A 24,214-nucleotide genomic window follows, 5' to 3' on the forward strand; every position below is an offset into this window, starting at 1 on the left:
GCAGATGGCCACAGTGCTGGCTCCCCTCCACTCCATCCGTCCCCATCCCCCAACCCCCTGAGGCCTGCGCTCGCCTGCCTGTCTGGCCCCTCTGGTGCCGTGGCTGGGCTGCCTGGGCCTCTCCTGGGACTGGGGGCTCTGCTCACACCGGTAGGAGGCTGAGGGCAGGGGTTCTTGTCGGTCCCCAGGACTGGCTCAAAGTTTGGACTGAGACCTGAGACCTAGGCTGGGTAGATTCCACTGCCTTGTCACACCTTTCCTTTGGAGGGCATGGTAGACAGGCATCCAGAACCAGGCTGTGGCCCGACAGTGTCCCAAGAAATCCCCTGAAAGAGAAGCCCTGGTGTGATCTCACCAGGTGTGGGCCACCGTGCTGGGCTCCAGGGGCCTGCTTTGCAGGTGCCCTTTGAAATGAGAAGGTTCTACGTGGTCACAGTGCTGGAGTTCTCCAGGATGTCCTTAGCTCAGTATAGCTGGGCCTGCAGGGGACAGCTGTGTGGAGGCGCAGCATGTCCCCCGGTGCACGCTGGAACAGTATCTGGGCGCTGCTGTGGAGACACCTGGGGTTCGGAAACGGCCATCATGCTGACTCAGGCAGACCCATGTGATGAAGGCCACTACTGTTTGGTGGCCAAGCTGGAGAATGTCTGCTTGTGTGGGTTTAGGAAGCCACCCCCAGGTGAGAGTTGGGGAGCCCTGTGACTCCCACTTCTCAGCTTCCTGGGAGGTGGACCTGTGGCCCCAAACACACATCCAGGTCCGGGGACCCTCTTGCTGGAGCTGCCTGTGCAGTCTGGGCGGGTGCAGAGTGCTCAGAGGCCCCAGGATTCATTGTGGGAGGGGGAGGCTCAAGAAGCAGGGCCAGCTTGTCCTCCAGCTGAGTGCCAACACGCAGACTCCCAGAGCGGGCCCAGGGAGACGACCGCCTTTCTGAAATTAGCTCCAGTAAGTGGGCTGCTGGTGAGAGCCAGCGGAGCTCCTCGCTGTCCTAGAAACGGCTGCTCCCAGCCCCAGGCTTGCAGAGGCCCCTCACGGGAGAAGTGATCCAGGCCAGGCCTCCCAGGGGCCGTGGCAAACATAGGGGCAGGGGCAGTGATGCTTTCTGTGTTCAGGAAGAATCAAAACATGTGCACGGGTTGCTTTGATGCCTTCTGGGCAGGGTCCTGAGGAGAGCTCAGAGAGGAAGAGCAGGAAATTCCCCAACCAGACAGGACCCACACATGGGTGCTGTCCCCACCTGTTCCCAAGGTGGCTCTGACCTTCAGCCTGTCTCTCACCAGGTCACCTCTGAGCCACCCAGTGCCACACCCAGCCTCTGTCAGCTACAGCTCCATGTGGGGGCACAGTGCCACTTGGGTTCTCCAGAGCCTGGGGCTCCCCTCTTCATGGCTCCCCAGGGAGAGAAGGCAGGTGGCCCTGGGCAGAGGTGTGAGGCCCTTGGTAAGAGTGTCGCCGCTGGCGCCGGTGTCCAAGCTTGTGCTCCAGAGACCGCTGGGTTGGGGAGGTTTTTAGGCCCACACACAACCCTCCCGGGTCACAGACATGGCCTCAGGTAGGGAAGCCAAAAGACAGGTGGGCCTGGTGGCGGGACCCTGCCCGACAGCCCTCTGTCCCCGGGAGGGCACAGGAGCCTTGGGGTTACAGCCACCCTCGAGAGGCACAGTGACAACAGTTCTGGTGGCTTCAGGGGGACATGCTGACTTGCTTTCCACCCCTGGAAACCAAACCAGGACAGGCAAATATGGGGATTAGAGAAACACCAAAGAAACCTGTTATTTTGCCTGGTTAAACAGAGCTCACATAACACTGTAGACAGTTTTTACATAATCTTTGATGGTTTAAAAATATTTTGCAAAAATAATTTAAGCTCTTAGACCCACGAGTGCAAATGTACAACAAATGATTCCCTGGAAATCGAGGGTGGGCAGCTGGCTCTGGCTGGCACATCCTCTTGAGTGACAAAGCCTCGGGGAAGTGACTTTGGTTAACTCGGAGCATCCTGACCGCTCTGTGGTCTAGGCCAGAGGGCGCGGCCACAGCTCCCACCGGCTGGCTGTCCACGGGAATTCTGGAAGTGCCTGAGGTCTCGGCACCTCTGGGTCATACACAGTAAAGCAGCTTCTCTCTCTGACAGCGCTGACTAAAAAAAGCCACAAATTTTCTAATAACAACAAAAATCTGCTTAGAGGCAGGTGGCTTGCGGTCTTGAGGTATGACCTTGGGAAGTTTGTGGAGGGAGCAGGAAGCCTGGGACAGGCTGTGGGGGCAGGTGAGGTCCGGGGCATCACTGGCTCCTCCCCTCCCATGTGGGCAGACACTTACTTTGAAATGACAAAAGCTGAGCAATTGCCCAGGGACACCTAAGGAATAAAGATGGCATCGGGGCACCAGGGCACGGGCCCCACGCTGGGTGCCAGGGCTGGCAGCCTGCCTGTGGGTGGGAGGGCCCCAACCCAGGGTGGGGGTAGGAGGAGATGGTGACAAAACTATCGTCTGGGTGAGTCCTGCTGTGTCAAAAGTGCCACCACGAGTGTTTTGTCCCTGCTGGGAGACAGGACCCCAAGGTGGGTGGCACTGGCTCAGGTTTTAGGCCACCACGTGGGACGGGAAGATGGTGAGGGGCTGCATTTCTGGACTCTGGAGGCTCGGGGACAGCACAGCACCTCACACACATAGTTGGGGCCCAGGGTGCATTGCTCACAGAGGCATAGAGCACTCTGGAACGTGGCAGGCCCTGGTCTTGCTACATGTGTCTGCACACTGTGCGGGGCTCCCTTGATGGACCCAGTGTCTACCTATGTGTGTCCTTAAAGGCACGTGGGCCACACAGGGTGAGTGAGCAGAGCAGACATGCACTGGGCCACCAGGCTGGAGCTGTGGCCCTGGGGGTCTGTCTGGCAGGTGCAGAAGCAGGTCTTTGCCTGAACTCTGGGCCTCCTCTGAGTGGCCACCATTCAACCATTCACTCTTAACATGAAGTGGTGCCCCCGCTTCTATGCAGTGACTGCTTGGAATTCTACCCAGGCACCGGCGGCAGCACCATGCAGGGTGGGTGCAGGCACGCAAGCAGGGCTGGGATGTGCGGAGGGCCGTAGTGGCCTTCGTGGCTGACTGTGCCCGCACAGTCCCCTGTGAGATGGAGCAAGGCAGCGGGGGGGGGGGAGCACGGCCAGCTGTTTGATGTTCTGGGGGCAGCTCACCCTTTGCTGCTTTACAAAGGACACAGGTGCAGACATGCCTGCTGAGCCCTCCAGGACTGTGAGCACGGGAGCCAGGCCCTTGCTGTGACCGTACGCTTATGTCTTTGGCAGGGCTTGTTTCTGGCAACTTAGGTCCTACGTGGTCACCTCCACCATGTTGAGGAGGACGGTGGTTCCATGTGTGAGAACTTCTAGAAGCGACTTCAGCACCTAAAGGTTTTCTTCAAGAGCAAATGAAGGGGAGGCCTTTCAGGAGGCAGCACTGCATCCTGCACCCAGCCACCAGCCTCACTCTGAAGGGCCGGACAATGTCCAGCTGCGACATCAGCCAGGGCAGCTCTGTGAGTAGCCCACGGACATGGAGCAGCAGGCAGGCCTTGAGGCCTAGCTGTGGGTGGACAGGAGTCTTTTGGGGGCCCGGGCACGAGCCTCCCCACGAGCCCTGAGCCTGTATAAAGAGAAGGGGGGAGTGAAGGCGGACCTCACCCTTCAGGGAGACTGGACGATGGAGCAGGAGGAGGTGGGAGAGGTGCCCTATGCAGACTCAACGCATCATAGAAGGGGTTCGAGGGCAGGGAGGTCGACGCACGTACTCTCGGCTACTGCAGGGTGCCGTCGGCTACAGGCAGCACAGTCTGCACTGAAGCACACTGTGCGTGAGCTGTGCAGAGACGAGCTGGGCCCACACCGTAGGGCTGCAGCCTGGACAGGTGTCTGCTACTGTGGGGCAGTGCCTAGGGAGGGGTGGTGACAGGATGGGGCAGGGGGCCAGTCACTGAGGCTGTGTGGCTGGGAGTCTGGGAGAGGTGGGGGTGCTCCACCAGGCTCCAGGGTGTGTGGATGTGCACAGCTCACAGGCAAGTCCCCGCTGAGTGCAGCAGGGTGCAGAGTGGGTGTTGAGCCAGGCTCTGGAGGTGGGGTGGGCGAGGAACCTCAGGAGGGGGAGGGCCGGCACAGGCGCCTCATGCTCTTGTTGGGAGGGGCTTAGGGATGGAGGAGTAACTCAGGAGGCCAACTGCCACAGCCATGGCCTGACGCCAGATGGTCCACCAACTTCAGGGGTGCAGGGCACGGGTGCCTCCAAGTGCAGACACCACGTTTGCTGTAATGGGACAGTGTTCCCCAGGCTGGAGGAGAAGCTTACCATCTGGAAGTAGGGCCAGGGTACCTGCAGGGCCAGTGAGGTCAGGGGGCCATGCTGTTTCTGGGTGGGGCTGCTGCCCTAGACAGAGAGCAGGAAGCCCTGTAACACAGGTGCTCCGTGGGTGCAGCCCGCGGGGCCCCCACTGGGCTTCCTAGGGGAGCTGTGAGCCACATCTGCCTGGTGATGCAGGAGGGTGTGTAGGGCGAGCACTGTCTCTGTACAGGGAGAGGTTCCTGTAGCGTACCCTCCGGGCCTGCTTCAGGATGGCCCAGCGCTTTACTGGGGGGGCCTTGGGACAGGGAGCCTGAGTCGTGCCCAGCAGGAAGGGCCAGCGGGCTCCCCTTGTGTGGGCACTGAAAGGACAGGCACACACACAGTCAGAAACTGGGGTGCCATTCTGGGCCGCTCATCACCCACTCGGACTACCTGCTTGTCGTGGCCGTAGAGGTCGTTTCACATGGGCCTGCAGCCCGCACTGGCAGAGTCCCTGCACCAGGCAAGCAGAAGGGGCTCCTGCAGCCTCGGGTGGAGGGAGGAGGGGCCTCTGAGGAGGGCGCACACCTCCCTGCACAAGCCACTTGGGATTCGTTGTGACAACTATCGTTTGGACTCAAAGGCCATATAGACTTGAGAAGAAAGGGGACATGTGTAGAGAGAAATCAGCTCCTTTCTCACTCAATGGCATCTTCACACCTTATGGCTTTCGAGCAGCAGAGGAGTTCTTTGTACCTAAAGTGAGGCAGGAAGACGTAACCCTGTCACCAAGATACCCCTGGGGACCCTCTCGGCTACTGAGTGGGCTTGTGGGCTTTGGTGGCCGTCATTCCCAGTGTGTAGGACAGTGAGTAGGAGGAGGCCCTCTCGGAGACACCAGCCTCTCGCCCTGAGTGGGTGCAGGCTGGAGCCCCAGACTTCAAATAAAGTTGGGGTCACGCAGGATTTAAATTACATGGGAAAGCTTTGGATGAAAACAGAGCAAGTTGTTCTTGATAATGTTGCAGCAGGGAAGGCCTTTCTAAGAAGGACCTAGAACCAGGAGCAGGAAGAAAAGACAACACTAAAGAGTTGTGTAGAGAAATAAAGAGTACGCACTGGGAAAAATGGCAGACAGTAAAGGTACGAGGTGTTTGCTGCCTTCACAAACCAGCATGATGGGGATGAAACCACGGGAAAACCGGCAAAACTCCCGGATGCCAGGACCCACCCCACCCTCCCTGGGTCTGGAAGCCCGAGAGAACCCCAGGGTGTGTGTGTGGGAGCTCAGCCACACCATGTGCACTAGGTCACATGGGGGGAGGGGGCAGGGAGGGGACAGAGGAGCTTCTTTAGAGCTTGGTGCCAACTTCAGGGCTCTGAACGGCAGAGCGGGTGGGAGTGAAGAGTTGGCCCACCCAAGCCTTGCCCGGGGCCATGAATTTTCTTGAAGGCTAGTTTTATAACTGACGGTGTGCAGAGCTCTTGGTAGTGCATGAACCCCAGCTCAGGAGATGCATAACCACCCTGACCATGAGGGGTCCAGACTGCCCAGGACAGCCCCTGGGCGAAGGTCCCCCAGCAGGGGACTCCAGGACACCACAGCCAGAGACCGCACGGACTGCTGCTGCCTGGCGCTGGCAGGCACTGGTCAGGCCGGCAGGCGCTGCCCAGTGCTGGCAGGAGCCAGGACAGTCAGAGCTGCCCCCGTGGTGTCCCCACAGAGCCTCCCTTTGGAGTGAATTTGAGAACTTACTGCCCCGTACTTTCCAACTGATCCTGCTTAGCTCTGCTGACAGTGAAAACTTTCCAGAGAAACTCCTGGCTTCCATTCTTTTTCAGATTTGGCCTTTTAAAACTGTGGTCAGTAGCCTGTGGCCCCACAGCACAATATTCAAACTGAAAGATGGACAGATGCAAGAGGTCATGGGAATGAGTCCTCATCTTCTTGCTCAGGGATGGTGAGTGCCCAGGTGAGCAGCACCCAGATGAGCAGCACCCAGGCCCCTGCCTTCAGCTCCACTGCTGGCTGCTCCACAGGCTCAGAGAATGCAGGTAGTGGGTCTACCAGAGCATCAGCCCACAGTCAGCGGGGAAGCCCACCTGCCTACCCACCTGGGAAATGGGCTCAAAGAGTGAGCAGAGACCACAGCAGGGCCCACTCACCCAGAGAGCTGGGTGCACAGTCGGCCAAGCATCCTGCCAGTCGGGGTCAGTATGCACGTGGAGCAGACAAACAGCCAATGGGACCGCCCACCGCAGCCCCCAGAGTTTTAAGGAGCGCCCCCCCCCCCCCAACTCACCAGTTTGTGAAGCTGAAGCAGTGTGAGGGGACAGTGAGGGGTTTGGGGAAGAGAAGTTGGGAAGGGAGACTGACTAGAGGAAGCTGGTGAGCTTCTCACTCAGAATTTGAGGGAAGTCACTGAGCACCACTGTGTGCTGGAGGTGTTGTGTAATCCTGTGCAAGTGAGGGGGGCTGGCACTGGGCGTGGCCACAGTGACCAGCTCCTGTGCAGACCATGAGCAAGAGTGAGACAGAACCCCGGTGAAGAGGGGCTCAGGGACCTGCCACCTGAACAGTCAAGAGGTGCCCCCTCTGCTAGTGAAGGCCGGGACCCTCCTCCTGTTGCCTCCTTGGACCACTGATTCCAGAGTGTGACTCAGCTCCAGAGGGTGGGGAAGTGACTGTGTGAGCCTGCAAGGGCTGTTGCACTTCACATGAGTCACACATGTGCACATGCATGCCTCACACACTTCACACCTCACAGGGACACCCATATACATGCCTCCCATGCGTATATGCCTAAAACATGTATACTGCAATGCCTTAAACATGCACACTATGCATGCATGACTCACACACATCTCACACTCATGCATTCACATATGCTTTGAGTGTGTGCATGCACACTTCAAATGCACACTTATAGTAAACACACATGGCTTGCATGTGTGTACACATACACACATGCATCCTGCAGCCCAAGAGCACAGAGAGATTCTATCACCCAGAATGACTGTGTGTGGACTGAAGTGTGGGCACTGGCCATCCTACAGGACACCTGGATGCATCTCAAGGCCAGAGGGGAAATCTGGAAAGGTATCCCACTCAAGACTGCAGAAGGCCACCTGCCTGAGAGTCTGTAGTTGGCCCTTAAGGCTTGGCCTGTGGCCGCAGTGCTGGCAGGAGCTGCCCGGGCAGACAGCAGGAGTGGCAAAGCCACCTCAGACCCTCGGACTTACTTGGCCATGAGCACAGGCACTGCCAACGTGAGACTTGGGGCTCCTAGCATTCTGCTGAGGCTCTGCGAAAGGACACAGTGGGTACCACTTGTGGACTTAAGCGTCTTGGCACCCAGCTAGGGCCAAGGCATACAGGGGGAGCAGCACAGGGACTGCTTGCAGGGAAGGGTCTTGGTGCGGTGCGGTTTTCTTAAGGGAGCCCAACAGCATGATGGCAGATTCCTTGTGGTGCTCCTGCTGTGCCTGGCTTCCAGCAAAGACACTGCCAAAACAAATAAACAGACAGACAGACAAAACCAACCCAACCCCAGAGGACCAAGAGTTAAAAAGTGCCCAATTCCTTTATATGGGGTGTAACTGAAAACTGTAAGTTTACATTTACATGGTTTCCAACTTAAGGAGGCATTACTGATAGACAAGCAGGAGCACCACTCAGCACCCCAATTTCTGGATGCTAAATGTCAAAGGACGGCTGTCAGGACTGCTCAGAGCCTGTCTTTGATCCCCACCCATGAGGCCGCAGTGGGTACCTGCAGGGGAGCGCTCCCCACCAGCCAGCGGAGGGAGTACCGCTTTCTGCTCTGGAGCTCAGGGGCACAGTCCATTTCCATGTACCTACTGGTCCTGACACGTGGAGCTTGGCAGCCACCGCCCGGGTGCACAGGTGCCTGGGGCTGCTGGTGGAGAGGGCAGCATCTTGAGTGTGGCCATGACTGACACATGCAGGCCTGTGAGTCCTGTGGTGTTGCTCCGTGGAGGTGACGTGGGTACAAACTACAGCAGACGCTTTCCTGAAAGGGGCAGGGTGGGGCCAGCTGCCAGCACCCTGATGGCACCCCTCAGACACCTGGGGCGTATGCTCAGTTGCTCAACCCCACACCACAGGTCTCTGTCAATCTCTAAAAGCTCTGAGTTGAAGGTGACAGGGATGCCTGCCAGTGACAGGCTGCGCTGCTCCAGCCAGCCCCTCCTCTTGTGGGCATTGCAGTATTCCAGGGCTGATGGTGTCTAAAACTGGCACTGGGGGGTGGATGGGGGAGCACTGGACAGATCCCCATCACAAGCACTGAGCTCAGACAGGGCCATGCTTTGACCTGAACTCATGTTGTCTGGGAACTTTCCCACAATGTACACCGAAGCCGCTTTAGTGTTTGTGAACAATGCCTCTTGCTGGTAAAGATAACCTACTTATAAAACACCATCTCTTGCAGCCTCTGAGGAGATGGGGGGACAGAAGCCAAGTCAGGCCTCCAGGGGGGTGTGCATGTGCAACCCCTTGACACCTTGATCTTTACTCTGAGCCACTGTGCAGTCTTAGGCCACACTCCTGCCCCCGCCTGGGGTAGATTGTTACATTGGCCCAGGAGACTAAGGCAGCGCTCTGTCCTTCTGTTGCTCCTCCGTGACACCTGCATTCCTTGCTTCTTGGATGCCAACTCTTGTCCTCTCTGGAGACACCCTCGAGGCCTTTTCTTTTGCTTTTGTGTCTTTCACATTGGTGGCTTTCCTCAAACACTTGGACACCTGGCTATTTTCTTTTCATCAGAAGCTGACAGGAAGCTTCAGTGTCCCCACAGCCCAAGTGGTTGAATGGGGACCCTCAACTATCACAAAAATCTCTTTTCCCAGACAGGACTCCTGGATGACAGGGGTTCCTTTAGGGACTGTGGACTTTCACCCCCCCCCCCCGCCCCCAGCCTGGGGTTCCCTCTGCCTGCCCAGGTCCTGTCTGCTGCTTCCTGGATGCAGCCTGTACAGAGCATGACCTTTTTGCTGGTCAGGGTGGGGAACTTGGTCTCAGAGGCAGACACTAGATTTACAGGGATCTGGACATCCCCATTTCCAATGAAATCTCCCAGGGAGGGTCTGTCTGACAGGAGAGGATAAAGTTGACCAGAGTACCTGCAAGGAGCAAACTCAGGCCTGTGGCCTCATTCAGACCTTGCCCCAGACAGCAGGGCCTGCCTGGGCGGGGAGATGGCTGGTCTTTCCCAAGTTCATGGTCCTAAGGTATGCCAGGCTTATTCCACAGGTTCACCTAAAACTAACCTATTACACTTTGGAAATGTCACCTGAGCTTCATGAGGACCTAAGGAACAGTACCAAAGGGAGCCCCAGGTCCTGTTACAACTGCTAATCTGAACCAGGAACCAAATCCCACTGGAAATGAACCCGCTGCACAGGCAAGGCCCTCCCTGTCAAGGCAGACCCAGAGACCCTGCTCTGGCTCCACCCACACCCGCCTTGGAGGCGGGCCTGTCGCAGGTGTAGCAGTAGCACAGGCCACAGGTGTCCAAGTTCTGACCAATGGGAAGGGCCGTCGCATTCTCAGTCTGCCTGAGACACAAGGACTGGAGAACTTGTGGGCCACATACAAGGCGCAGAAGGCACCCTTGGGTTATTCTTACAAATTTGCCTTCAGGCAGGAATTTTGACAGAACATCCCAATACAATAAATGCCTTTTTTCATTTTTAAAAATTATATATTTATCTCATAAAATTTCTGTACATTTACTAATTATGGTTTTAAAATATATTTTATTAATTATGCCGTTACAGTTGTCCCATTTCCCCCCTTCATTCCCCTCCACCCTGCACACCTCTCCCCCACCATCCCCCCCTTTAGTTTATGTCCATGTGTCACAAGTTCTTTTTTTTCTTTCTTTTTTTTTAAATTTTTTATTGATTATGCTGTTACAGTTGTTCTATTCCCCCTTTATTCCCCTCCACCCTACCCCCCATCCCCACCATTACCCCCCCTTTAGTTTATGACCATGTGTCTCAAGTTCTTTAGATTCTATATTTCCCATGCTATTCTTGCTCCCCCATCTATTTTCTATCTACTGTCTATGCAACTTATTTTCTGTACCTTCTCCCCCCTTCTCCTCCTCCCACTCCCCTGTTGCTAACCCTCCTTGAGATCTTCATTTCTATGTTTCCACTCCTGATCTAGCTGTCCTCTTAGTTTGCTTTCGTTTTAGGTGTGGTTGTTAATAACTGTGAGTTTGTTGTCCTTTCACTGTTCATGTTTCTTTAACTTCTTTTTCTTAGATAAGTCCTTTTAACATTTCATATAATAAGGGCTTGGTGATGATGAACTCCTTGAATTTGATCTTATCTGAGAAGCACCTTATCTGTCCTTCCATTCTAAATGAAAGTTTTGCTGGATAGAGCAATCTTGGTTGTAGGTCTTTGGATTTCATGACTTGGAATACCTCTTTCCAGCCCCTTCTTGCCTGTAAGGTCTCTTTTGAGAAATCCACTGACAGTCTGATGGGGACTCCTTTGTAGGTGACTGTCCCCTTAGCTCTTGCTGCTTCTAGGATTCTCTCCTTCATTTTAATTTTGGCTAATGTAATGATGATGTGCCTTGGTGTGTTCCTTCTTGGGTCCAACTTCTTTGGTACTCTCTGAGCTTCCTGGATTTCCTGGAAGTCTATTTCCTTTGCCAGATTGGGGGAAATTCTCCTTTATTATTTGTTCAAATAAGTTTTCCACTGGTGGCTGTGCCTTTCCCCCTTCTGGTACCCCTATAATTCGGATGTTGGAGCGTTTAAAGATGTCCTGAAGGTTCCTAAGGCTCTCCTCATTTCTTTGGATTCTTGCTTCTTGACTCTTTTCTGTTTGGTCATTATTTGCTTTCTTCTGGTCCACTCCATTGATTTGAGTCCCAGTTTCCTTTTCATTGCTATTGGTGTCCTGTGCAATTCCATTCATTTCAATTAGTTTCGCCTTCATATATTTGTCTAATTTGTCGGTATAATCAACCAGTTCTGTGAGGATGCTGATGACCAGTGTTTTAAACTGTGCATCTGAGAGTTTTGCTATTTCTTCATCGCTTAGATCTATGGGCTCTGGGGCTTTGAGATCTTCTTGCGACATTTTTGGTCTGTTCGGGCCCTTTAAGTGTGAGAAGCGGGCCTTGGACTCCCAGGTCGCTGGGTTGTGACGCTGTATGTGGGGGCGTGGTCAGAGCAGGGAAATGGTGGCACCCTCTCCTGTTTCTCACAGCTGGGTGAGGATCAGTGCCTTAGGTGGTTCACCTGGGCCGGGCCACTCAGAGTCGCTGGGTTATGACGCTATATGTGGAGGTGGGGTCAGAGCAGGGAAATGGCAGCGCCCTCCACTGCCGCTCGCCGCGGGGACCCGCCGGCCCCGGTCCAACTGCCCACTCCCTTGCCTGTCCGCCCGTGCATAAATGCGCGACCACAGTCAACACGCAGCACCGCTCCCCCGCTGTGTCCCCCGAGGTCACTCGCCTGGTCGCTCGCTCGGTCGCTCACTAGGTCTAACCCTGCGCCTGGATTCCGCGCGTTTGGATTCCGCGTCTGAGTCCGTCTGACCGAGTCCTCCTGTGCCACCCCACTTCACCAGCCGCTGGTTTCGCCCCTTACCTGTCAGGCTGAAGAATTTGTTGTTAACGGACTTCCGAAAAGTTCAATTTTCCGTGTTCTGGCTGTGTTTTCTGTTGCTAATATTTAGTTCTCTAAACTTGGTTGTGTGAGAAGGCACGGCACATCCACCTGTGCCTCCATCTTGGCGGAAGTCTCACAAGTTCTTTAGATTCTATATTTCCCCTACTATTCTTGCCCTCCCCCCTATTTTCTACCTACCATCTATGCTACTTATTCTCTGTACCTTCTCCCCCCTTCTCCTCCTCCCACTCCCCTGTTGCTAACCCTCCATGTGATCTTTATTTCTATGTTTCCACTCCTGATCTAGCTGTCCTCTTAGTTTGCTTTTGTTTTAGGTGTGGTTGTTAATAACTGTGAGTTTGCTGTCCTTTCACTGTTCATATTTTTTATCTTCTTTTTCTTAGATAAGTCCCTTTAACATTTCATATAATAAGGGCTTGGTGATGATGAACTCCTTGAATTTGATCTTATCTGAGAAGCACTTTACCTGTCCTTCCATTCTAAATGAAAGTTTTGCTGGATAGAGCAATCTTGGTTGTAGGTCTTTGGATTTCATGACTTGGAATACTTCTTTCCAGCCCCTTCCTGCCTGTAAGGTGTCTTTTGAGAAGTCCGCTGACAGCCTGATGGGAACTCCTTTGTAGGTGACTGTCCCCTGATCTCTTGCTGCTTCTAGGATTCTCTCCTTCATTTTAATCTTGGCTAATATAATTATGATGTGCCTTGGTGTGTTCCTTCTTGGATCCACCTTCTTTGGGACTCTCTGAGCTTCCTGGATTTCCTGGAAGTCTATTGCCTTTGTCAGATTGGGGAGGTTCTCCTTTATTTATTCTTTTTTAAAGATTTTATTTATTTATCTTTAGAGGGGAAGGGAAGGAGAGAGGGAGAGAAACATCTATGTATGGTTGCCTTTCATGCGACCCCTGCTGGGAACTGGCCTGCAGGCAACCTGCCTGCAACCCCAGTATGTGCCCTGACTGGGAATCGAACCTCGATTGTCTGGTACACAGGCTCGCACTCAATCCACTGAGCTACACCAGCCAGGGCTCTCCTTTATTTGTTCAAATAAGTTTTCCACTTGTTGCTCTTCCCCTTCTGGTACCCCTATAATTCAGATGTTGAAATGTTTAAAAATGTCCTTGAGGTTCCTAAGCCTCTCCTCATTTGTTTGAATTCTTGTTTCTTCATTCTTTTCTGTTTGGTCATTTTTACCTTCCTTCTGGTCCACTCCCTTGATTTGAGTCCCAATTTCCTTTCCATCACTATTGGTTTCCTGTGCATTTCCCTTCATTTCAATTAGTTTAGCCTTCATTTGTTCCTCTAATTTGTGACTAAAATCAACCAGTTCTGTGAGCATCCTGATCACCTGTGTTTTGAACTGTGCATCTGATAGGTTGGCTATCTCTTGGTCACTTAGAAGTACTGGTTCTGGGGCTTTGAGCTGTTCTGTTTGAGCCATAATGTTTTGGTCTGTTCCATCCTGTTATGTATGAGGGGCGGAACCTTAGGTGTTCACTAGGGCGGGGTGACCCAGTCATGGGTTGTGGCGCTATATGTGGGGGCAGGGTCAGAAAGGGGCAATGGCGTTTGTTCATCTCTCGGATTTTGGTCCCCTGTTCTGCTTCCCGCAAGCAAACCTGGCCCCCTGGTGCCGGCTCCCAGATGTTTGGGCCTGTGCACCCTCCAGGACCCTGTGGATCTCTCCAACAAACTCTCTGTGAGCCTGGGAGCTTCTCCCGGCACCTCGACTTCGAAAGTCTTTCCAATTGGTGCTTTTAGGCTTTATTTCCCAGCACTGGGGCCCTAGCCTGCATGGTCTGTCTCACTGCTTGCTCCTTCACCTGGTTTATCTGCGAGCGAATGTGTGACCTCGGTCAGCTAGCCACCTTTCGCCCTCAGTAGGTCTGCCCATTGCCACCCCACGCCTGGGATCTGCCAACCGGCGCTGGAGCGCGCCTGGGTCAGTCTGGCCGCTTTTTCCTGTGTGATCCTGCTCTGCCAGCCGCTGACTCCGCCCTTCTTACAGATCTGGCTGAATGGTTCGTTGTTGTCGGACTTCTGTACAGTTCAATTTTCTGTCTTTTGGTTGTGTTTTTGTTACTAGAACTTTGTTGTCTTTAAACTTGGTTGTGTGAGGAGGCAGTATTTCCATCTATGCCTCCATCTTGGCTGGAAGTCCTACTAATTGTTTTTATGTATTGACTTTTGTGGGTGACATTGATTAATATAATTATGTAGGTTTCAGGTGTACAATTCTGTAACACATCATCTGTAACAAATGCCATTGTTAAAAGGTGTTTGTTAGACAAAGGGTTTCTAGGACAGAGGCTGACAGTCTATTTTCTCAGAGAACTTAGAGCCAAATAACAGTTTCTGCACCCTTTGTAATGACCTTTAATGTCATAGTGCTCACCATAAAATATTTTTAGTATGGAAAAGTCTAAACACATGCAGCTCTAGTGGAAACCACATGGAGAAGTCATACATGGCGCTGGTGTGACGACCTATAAGATTTACAAATGAAGGGGTGGCTCGGTGAGAAACAGCCCCCAACCAAGTTGCAGGCCCCTCGGCGGGTCTGGCATGGCAGACACCCTCCATCTGATGTGTATCTTGAGTGGGGCATCACATTCTGCCTCCTACAGAAAGTTGCTGTGACCTCACATTCCTGGTCCACAAGCTCCTCGGGTAGCCTCTCCTCCAGGACCACATCAGCTGGAAAGGAGACAGGAAACATGTCGTGGCCCCAGCTGTCTAACTGCCAGACGTGCCAGGGCTGTCGGAGGACACCAGGCCATGGGAAAGTCCCAGACTTGGTGTTGGGTTCTTTCTCACCCTGTCTGGGCTCCATAGTCGGCCCTGCTTGGCTGTGCTGCCTGAGCAAGTGGTGAGTGTGCCCCCAGTGTCCTAAGTGAGCCTCTTGTAGCACTGCTTTATGAACATGTGCTGGGTGTTTCTGGGAGGTTCCCTGAAGGGCCATTTGGCCCCTTGGATGCACCCAACTCACCAGCCTGGCACAGGCAGCTACAGGTCACCCACAACACCACATCCAAGGTGAAACCACCCTAGCCTGCACCACATACCAGAAGGCTCCACCAGAAGGCTCCACCAGAAGGGTGGGGTTTCCAAAGCTGTGTCCATACTGTCTCATCAACACTGACCCAAATCACAGACTTGTCAAGGATGGTGTCTGCTGGGTCCCAAGGCGTCTGCAATCAGAGCCCCAGCACCTATCAGTGTCCAGCCGGATGGTAAATGCCTTCTGTTGGAAAACCAGGTTGACTCACCCTTATACAAATACCAGAGACAGTCACCAAGGACAGTCCAGACCAGCAGGGGCAGAGAGACCACCTACCCCAAAGAGCACTTGCTAGGGCACTGTGTCCTCGGACCCTTGCCCCTTCCAACCTCAAACGCACCAGGCACAGACCTTGAGGACAGACGGCTGTGCTCTGCACATCTCTCTCAAGTTCTAGGATAGGAAATAGCCCCACTCAGCCAGCACGAGGGCAGAAGCTGCTCTGTAGCAGCTGCAGAACAGACTGGTTGTTGGCAATAATTCAACACCAACAGGAACCCCCAATGTGAGGTGTGGTGAAGGAAACTTTATTCAGTGCAAAACAGCTCACTTGTGATAAAGCACAGCTGTGAGGAGGCCCTGGGGCCAAGCTCCTCTCTGGCTAGACAGCTCTGCTCTGTGCTGGTCTGTTCCGCCCTTCAGTTGTCTGCTCCACTCTGCTCTGGCGTACTCTATTCTGTTCCAGTCTGTTTTGGTGACTTGGTGACACATCTTCAGCTCCAGCAAGAGGCACCACTCTCCTTAACTTTGGGAGGAAAAAGGCACTCCACAGGTAGAATGGAACTTAGAAGTCTTCAACCCTGGCCCCTGATTGGCCCATCCTCATGTGAAGGAGACCGCCAAGTATTTAGTTTGATTGGTCCAAAAGGCACTATTCTGATTGGCTAGAACGAAGCAGCTCTGATTGGTTGGTGAATAAGGTGACAGGGCGAGGGCCCGGAAGGGAGAAATAGTTGTGCAGCTCCCTATTGGAGGACGAAGGGCTCGGTTCTACTGCTTGAAATAGGAATCCAGGAACTCCTTTATAAAGGCAGGCTCAGGTGGCAAAACTCCACGCAGGCAGGCAGTTGAATGCCCTGACCTGCAGGAGAGACTCCTGCGTAGAAATGGCTGCTAGGCTCTGTTTTGTTTAAAAGAAAATCACTGTTAGCTCAAAGATCTTACTAAAACAGGCTCAGTACCTGAGTACCTGCTCCAGCTAGAGAATATTCAGAAAAGAAGGGACAAAAGCTGGAGAAGAGGGAGGTAAAGGGTCTGTGTGGCTCTGCCCAAGCTACAGGGAGGCTGGACTGAGCACCGGCTGCCTGTGTGTCTGTCCTCATCCTTAAGAAAAGGGCAGAGACGCCTAACAGCTCAAATGAGAGACAAACCGCGTGACCTCCGCCTCCTCAGGATCTGCCCACGCAAGTTAGCCAGCCGCAGCTTCACCTGTTACCCCCCCCCCCCCCCCCCGCCCCGCGCCACTTTGTCAGGTCACCCCATCGAGCACACGTTCCACCTTCGGACGCATCCTCCAGGTAGTTGTGGAATCCCTCCCGACCACCGCCCGACCCTCCTGTAGCTCTGCCCCGACCAGGTGGATCCCTAGGATCCACAGCTGCCTCCACCCAGTGTTGTCCTGCTATTTCAATTGCCCTCAGAACCTTGCGCACTCTTTCCGCCTTAGGAGATCACTTCCGGGTCAAAGCCAAAAGGGGCAAATTTGCGATGAGGCAGCCATCTTGGAGCCTGGCAGTGAAGTCAGCGGGGCCGGAAGGGTAGGGTGGGGGAACTCCACACTGACGAGTAATTTGCTGGACACGCGATTTTCCAGACTTGCGTTAAATTTTGACAAAAGGCTTTGGAGGGAGCCAGGCATTTCCGCCAGTGGCCCTAGTGAACAGTCGGCCGAGACTCCGTGTGAAGTGGGGCAGTATTAGAGAAAGACGACAGAGCGGCAAGGCCACGCCCAGGTCTCCCACTCAGGTCTCTCCACCCCGTGTCTTCTTGCCCAGGTTTCACTGCCCAAGTCTCTGACCAGTTCTCCCACCGTAGGTTCTCACACACGTCCCCTCACCCCAGGTCTCCCCACCCACATTTTCCCACCCAGGTCCCCACACCTGTCTCTCCACACAGATTTCCCACCCCAGGCCCTCACCCCAAGTCTTCTCACCGAGGTCTCCTAACTCTTGTTCTCCACTCAGGTCTCCCCACCCAGGTCCTCATAGCAGGTCTCGCCATCCCAGGGCTCCCCACTTAGGTCTCTCCATTCAGGTCTCTTCACCATAGTGCCTCTTTGATGGCAAAGCAGTGGACACCCTTCTCTTCTCCTAAAGGCTGTTCTAGAAACCTGAGTGGGCTATATAATTATTGCTCACAATTAATTTTTGGAAGGTCTTCCTCAGAGACAGCAGGCACTCGAGTGTGCAAAACTTACGTGCCGGACAGGTGGGTGACAGTAGGCAAAGCTTGTTCTCTCACGTTACTCAATCCAAGGACTTCAGGTGATGTCCCTGAGGGTTTGGTGGCTCTGGACACTGAGGATGCAGGTTGTGAGGGTAAGTTTGCTGGCAAATGGGGAGGTGTGGCATGGAAAAAGAATAGCCTAGTCAGACACAGAAAAGGAGCTGTGGCATTTGTACCCTGCAAAGCCTGCTCTCCCCGTGACCCACGTCCCATCCTGCCCCAGCACCATCTGTGCCATGGTGCAGATGGTGATCTGGTCTGTCTGGTCTACTGGAGATCCTGAGCCAAGTCTGGGTGCATTTCTGCTCCTCACGACTGGAGTGCTACTGGCATCTAGTGGCTGGAGGCTGGTGTGCAACTCGACACCCACATACCCGAGGTGGCTTCACCACTGTCCTATTCTGATCGATCCCAAGTCCCTCTATGTCCTTGCCACCTGTCAGTATGTACTCACACATGCCTTTCTTCCTTCCTTGGCCTCTGGTCAGCCTCTGGGTGAGGTCAGGGATGAGCACATCGAAAAGTCCCACCTTCTGGGGTTCCCTGTCTAACGATAGTTCCTTGTGAAAAATGCTCTCCACAGTATCTGTAGGACCCTGAGCGAGGCCTCAGACCAAGGTATGCATGGCTGGATCTTGGAGGAGGGTCCCAATAGCCCTGTCCAGATACAGTGTGAAAACAGGAGCCTCTGGAGGTGGTGTGATGGATCGTGTCTGTGCTCAACTGTGTCCCCAGCTGCCTGGCTCTCTCCTCTAGGTGGAGCCGCAGGCCCACATCGTCAACACTCCTGATTCGTATGGCTGTCAGCCCACTGGCAGTCAAACTCAGAACCCCGTAACGCGCCTACGCATTTCAAGCTTCTGTTTTGTGGTCATCCCTGTGTTAGAAATGAAAATGGAGAAATCTGTTATATTTCTACTTTACACTTAAAACCAACAATAATAAATCCACTGTATGTGAACATTACATTTTAATGATAAACAGCTATGTTTTCCCTTAATGAATTTAGAGGCATCGTTTTACATTTATGTAGATCTCTTAAAGGAAGAGCTGCATTTTCTGCTCTGTTCTGCCCTCCGTCTGTGATGACCTTGTGGCCTGGGGAGCACCGTGCACTTTCAGGAGAATGGGAGTGCAGTCCCTGAAAAGCATCTTGGCTCCGCAGACCTCACTCCCCTACATCCACCTTGAGAACCAGGTATGGCCATCTCATTCCCTTTTTTGATGTTTTGTTCACATTGATTTCATGCTTTTTGATTCCTTTTGTTGAAGACAAGGAGGGTCAGACATAAAATATTTCATGGAATTTTATGGGGAGAAATGAGCTTGCAGAAGTTGGATTCATAATCGGGATTACTCTGGGCATTAAGAAGCTGCCCCCTCAGACTTGCTGAGATGGGGCCACGCACTCTCAAGCTCCTGGAGGGAGCCCCTGGTGGGAGTGCCTAGTGAATGAATCTGGCTAGAAGCACCTGGTGGGAGGATCTGGTGGGAGCATCTGCTAAGAGCACCTGGCTGGAAGCACCTCTTGGGAACACTTGCAGGAACTCCTGGCAGGGACCACCTGGAGGGGACCCTGCAGCCCCTCCTGGCATGGGGCCTCCTTTCAGAAGGAGCAGAGCCTCTGCTTTGGCGAGGGGCTGTCCAGTCCCTAATGGCCAGGTTCAGCCCCGGGAGCACAGTCCGCCAGGCCTCAGCCCCTCAGCCCCCAGGATCCAATGGGCATTCCCGCCCAGCCAGCCTGGCTTCCCAGGGGCTTCACTCAGGCTGTGGGGGGTTCTCATGGCCTCGAGGTGCTGCTTCATCTCTCAGGACTCAGGTGAGGGTTGAGGACCCTGATCCTGCTGGTGCAGGGGAACCAGCAGAGGGCAGCTGTTCTCGCAGCCTGCTGCTGGTCATGGGTGACCGGTTCCTGCTGAGGCGGGTTCTGCAGGAGCAGGCAGGAGGGAAGAGGGGAGATTGTGTGTGTGTAGGGATGAGGTGACACTCAGCGCTGAGTGGCCTGAGTTGGATTTGGAGGTAGGGAAGGTGCTGGAGACCTGAAACGTTTGGAACCCACCTCTAGGCTGTGTCCTCTTCCCTGCTCAGCATTTGGGTGGGAGCAGCCTGGAACCCCAGGGCCATCTGGGCCTCATACCTCGCTGTTCCTGGTGCAACTGGTTTGTGGAAAAGCCTGTTTCCTTCCCAGAAAAAGTGCATTGGGTTCCACTCTCTGCTGTCACACCCTCGCTGGGTGATGGTGCAGGTTTCTGGCCTTTAACAGACGTTCTTACTGAGCCTGTTTCCCGTTGTCCCTTAGACATGGGCTGATGGACAGTTTTACACCCCTGTCTCCAGGACCTGCAGGTGTGGTGCCTTCCTGCGCCTGGCGGAATGTGACCACAGCGGTTCTTGCTACATTTCGTGAGAACGTGTCTTGACCCTTCATTTCTGTCAAGTTGCAGCTTGTTCCAGACTCTCTACCTTTCTGTGCCCCTTGCCCCGTGGCCTCCCCAGCTGAGGTTTCCTCAAGCATTGAAAGCAGAATCAGCTCCGCTCCCCAGAAATTGAACTTCTGTCGTCTGTCTTTGGAAAAGCAAACCAGTGTTGAGTGGGGCTCCTGTGGATCGCTTCATGTATGGGTGAATAGGTAGATCTTCCCATTTCAAAGAGTGCACACCTCCTTTCTTCCTTCCTGTGGGGGCAGGGAGCTTTTCTGTACGTGACACGGGCCACCATTTCACAGCCCGGCCCGTGAGCTCCGAGCTCTCTGTGAGACACAGGGAGAGTAAGGGACAGGGAAGCGGGATGGCCCTGCTCACTGTGCACCCACTCGTCTCCTCTGCCTGGGAGCTGGGCTCACAAATGGCCCGGTGTTTCAGGGATAGGCCTGTATTGTTTGGAAGGGGAGGGGAATTTATTCACCTTCTACCAAGTGGAAGAAACTCCAGGCTGTCAGGACAGAAATCTTGAGTTTTGTAACAGTCACGATAATTTGTCAGGTGCCCTAAACACAGCCACAGTTTTACTGAAAGAGTGAACCCAGGGGAGACTGGGCGCTGGGGGCAGATGGAAAGGCAGCTGCCGTCGGCACGTGTTCGGCATACGGGTGTGACTGGGGCTCTGGGAAGCCATCAACTGAACAGTCTCAGTCGGGGCGTTCTTGCGACTGTTACTGGCTTCTGCGTGGCTCTGCCAGGGCCTGTTCTTGGAGGAAAGGGCAGAGCAAGCCCACCCAACAGTGGCTCCTGTTGGTCCGGGAGGACTTGGTCACAGTGCTGGGTGATGGGGCAAATATGTCATTAGGATTTGCCACCCTAAACTATATCACTTTGGCACGAGGATTATTTTGAGGCGAAGGCAATTGGGAATCAACAGACACAGAAAGAAACCTTTTAGGAGCTTCCCTTGTCAGACTAAAAGCAGCAAATTCTGGGAAATAAGGCTGCTGTAAATTTCTCCTTCACAGCAGTCTGCTCCCCATGGAGAGACCTGAAAAAGTCTGTCGCAAATCCCTTCTCTGGGGGAGTCCTAGGGCCCTGAAGGAGACAGGCAGACCACTTGTACCTGCATCAGCGAACAGTAACTCGCACTTGCTTCTGTCCCTATTGTTCCAAAACTTCATTGGTCTTTCCAAAGGAAACCTGTTTATTCTTTTCGTAAGAGCCCTTTCTTCCCTTACCCATACTAAGGTACATACGCATCTAATTGAAACCATTTACTCAACCAGCTACTTTTGTTAGCTACTTTGTGCATATGAATAAACTTTTTTTCCTGTTAATCTGTTGTTTGTCTGTTTAATCCCCAGGCCCCAGTCACTGACCTCAGAGGGTAGAAGAAAAGGTTTTTCTTTTTTTTAAAAAAATTTTTTTATTGATTATGCTGTTACAGTTGTTCTATTCCCCCCTTCGTTCCCCTCCACCCTACCCCCCCATCCCCACCATTACCCCCCCTTTAGTTTATGACCATGTGTCTCAATTCCTTTAGATTCTATATTTCCCATGCTATTCTTGCCCCCCCCCATCTATTTTCTATCTACTGTCTATGCTACTTATTTTCTGTACCTTCTCCCCCCTTCTCCTCCTCCCACTCCCCTGTTGCTAACCCTCCTTGAGATCTTCATTTCTATGTTTCCACTACTGATCTAGCTGTCCTTTTAGTTTGCTTTCGTTTTAGGTGTGGTTGTTAATAACTGTGAGGTTGTTGTCCTTTCACTGTTCATGTTTCTTTAACTTCTTTTTCTTAGATAAGTCCCTTTAACATTTCATATAATAAGGGCTTGGTGATGATGAACTCCTTGAATTTGATCTTATCTGAGAAGCACCTTATCTGTCCTTCCATTCTAAATGAAAGTTTTGCTGGATAGAGCAATCTTGGTTGTAGGTCTTTGGATTTCATGACTTGGAATACCTCTTTCCAGCCCCTTCTTGCCTGTAAGGTCTCTTTTGAGAAATCAGCTGACAGTCTGATGGGGACTCCTTTGTAGGTGACTGTCCCCTTAGCTCTTGCTGCTTCTAGGATTCTCTCCTTCATTTTAATTTTGGCTAATGTAATTATAATGTGCCTCGGTGTGTTCCTTCTTGGGTCCAACTTCTTTGGGACTCTCTGAGCTTCCTGGATTTCTTGGAAGTCTATTTCCTTTGCCAGATTGGGGAAATTCTCCTTTATTATTTGTTCAAATAAGTTTTCCACTGGTGGCTGTGCCTTTCCCCCTTCTGGTACCCCTATAATTCGGATGTTGGAGCGTTTCAAGATGTCCTGGAGGTTCCTAAGACTCTCCTCATTTCTTTGGATTCTTGCTTCTTGACTCTTTTCTGTTTGGCCATTATTTGCTTTCTTCTAGTCCACTCCATTGATTTGAGTCCCAGTTTCCTTTTCATTGCTATTGGTGTCCTGTGCAATTCCATTGATTTCCATTAGTTTCGCCTTCATATATTTGTCTAATTTGTGGCTATAATCAACCAGTTCTGTGAGGATGCTGATGACCAGTGTTTTAAACTGTGCATCTGAGAGTTTTGCTATTTCTTCATTGCTTAGATCTATGGGCTCTGGGGCTTTGAGATCTTGTGACATTTTTGGTCTGTTCGGGCCCTTTAAGTGTGAGAAGCGGTGCCTTGGACTCCCAGGTCGCTGGGTTGTGACGCTGTATGTGGGGAGAGCGGGGAAATGGTGACCCCCTCTGCTGTTTCTCACAGCTGGGTGAGGATTAGCATCTTAGGTGGTTCACCTGGGCCGGGCCACTCAGAGTCGCTGGGTTATGACGCTATATGTGGAGGTGGGGTCAGAGCGGGGAAATGGCACCCTCCAATTCCGCTTGCCGCGGGGACCTGCTGGGCCCCGGTCCAACCGCCCACTCCCTCGCCTGTCTGCCCACGCACAAATGCGCGACCACAGTCAACACGCAGCACCGCTCCCCCGCTGTCTCCCCCACGGTTGCTCGCCTGGTGGCTCGCTCAGTTGCTCACTAGGTCCAGCCCTGCGCCTGGATTCCACGCGTCTGGATTCCGCGCCTGAGTCCGGCTGACCGAGACCTGTGCAATCCCACTTCACCAGCCGCTGGTTTCGCCCCTTACAGGTCAGGCTGAAGAATTTGTTGTTAACGGACTTCCGAAAAGTTCAATTTTCAGTGTTCTGGCTATGTTTTCTGTTGCTAATATTTAATTGTCTCTAAACTTGGTTGTGTGAGAAGGCACGGTACATCCACCTATGCCTCCATCTTGGCGGAAGTCTTTTTTTTTTTAAATATTTTATTTATTTATTTTTTGAGAGAGGGGAAGGGAAGGAGAAAGAGTGGGAGAGAAACATCAATGTATGGTTGCCTCTCGTGCATCCCCTGCTGGGAACTGGCCTGCAACCCAGGCATGTGCCCTGACTGGGAATCGAACCTCAATACTCTGGTTTGCAGGCCCGCCCTCAATCCACTGAGCTATGCCAGCCAGGGGATGGAAAGGTTTTTCTTTCCCTACAGCCTCTTTCACCACTGAGGCCTGACCTGGCCAGAAATGGGGGTGGGGCGAGGGAGTACGGGCAGTGCTGGCACTGAGGACCTCCTCACCCCCCATCTGTCCCTCCTCCCCTGTGTGTGACGTCATGCTCATCAGACTTCGAGTGGAAGGATCAAGATTGATCTTTAGCAGACACGTGACAACTTTTTGTCAGGAAAAAAAGCAGTATCCCGTTGTGGAGCTGAGAACAGACGTCCCAGTGAAGGAGAGGGGGGCCAGTGGAGCAGGGACAGGACGCGTACTCCGCGGGGCAGAGGCCCCATTGTGGTTTTGTGTAGCTACAGACACTGGAAATTTTTAAACTGTTTTTTCCCCTTCATTTATGGTATTAATTAAATTGAAAATGTCCTGCATAGGAAATAAAAGGGGGATTTGCTGTGGGCCACCTCTGTGTCCAGACTTGTCAAGTCCTTGTTAGTCAGAGAGAACCCTGAGTCCATCGGCTCCGATGCCTGGGCCCTCAGGAAAAGCAAGGGTCTCGGTCAGCTGCAGTGAGGTTCTGATAGTCGGAGGCCCTGGCAGCGGCCCCGCACACACAGCCCGGGCCTGCTGGACGGAGCCACGCTGACACCACTTACAGTGCTTATCACCAGAGACTTTATTTTCAGATTACCAGTGTGAGGGACCATGCCTGCATTTTCATGTAGATGCCAAAAAATGTGGTTTCTGAATTTTGGGTAGCTCCTATTAAATCAGGCTGGCTTTTCAGGGAGACACACTGTAGATTTAAA

Source organism: Artibeus jamaicensis, unplaced genomic scaffold (assembly GCF_021234435.1).
Source record: "Artibeus jamaicensis isolate MK-2021 breed Jamaican fruit bat unplaced genomic scaffold, CSHL_Jam_final contig_700, whole genome shotgun sequence".
NCBI lineage: Eukaryota > Metazoa > Chordata > Mammalia > Chiroptera > Phyllostomidae > Artibeus > Artibeus jamaicensis.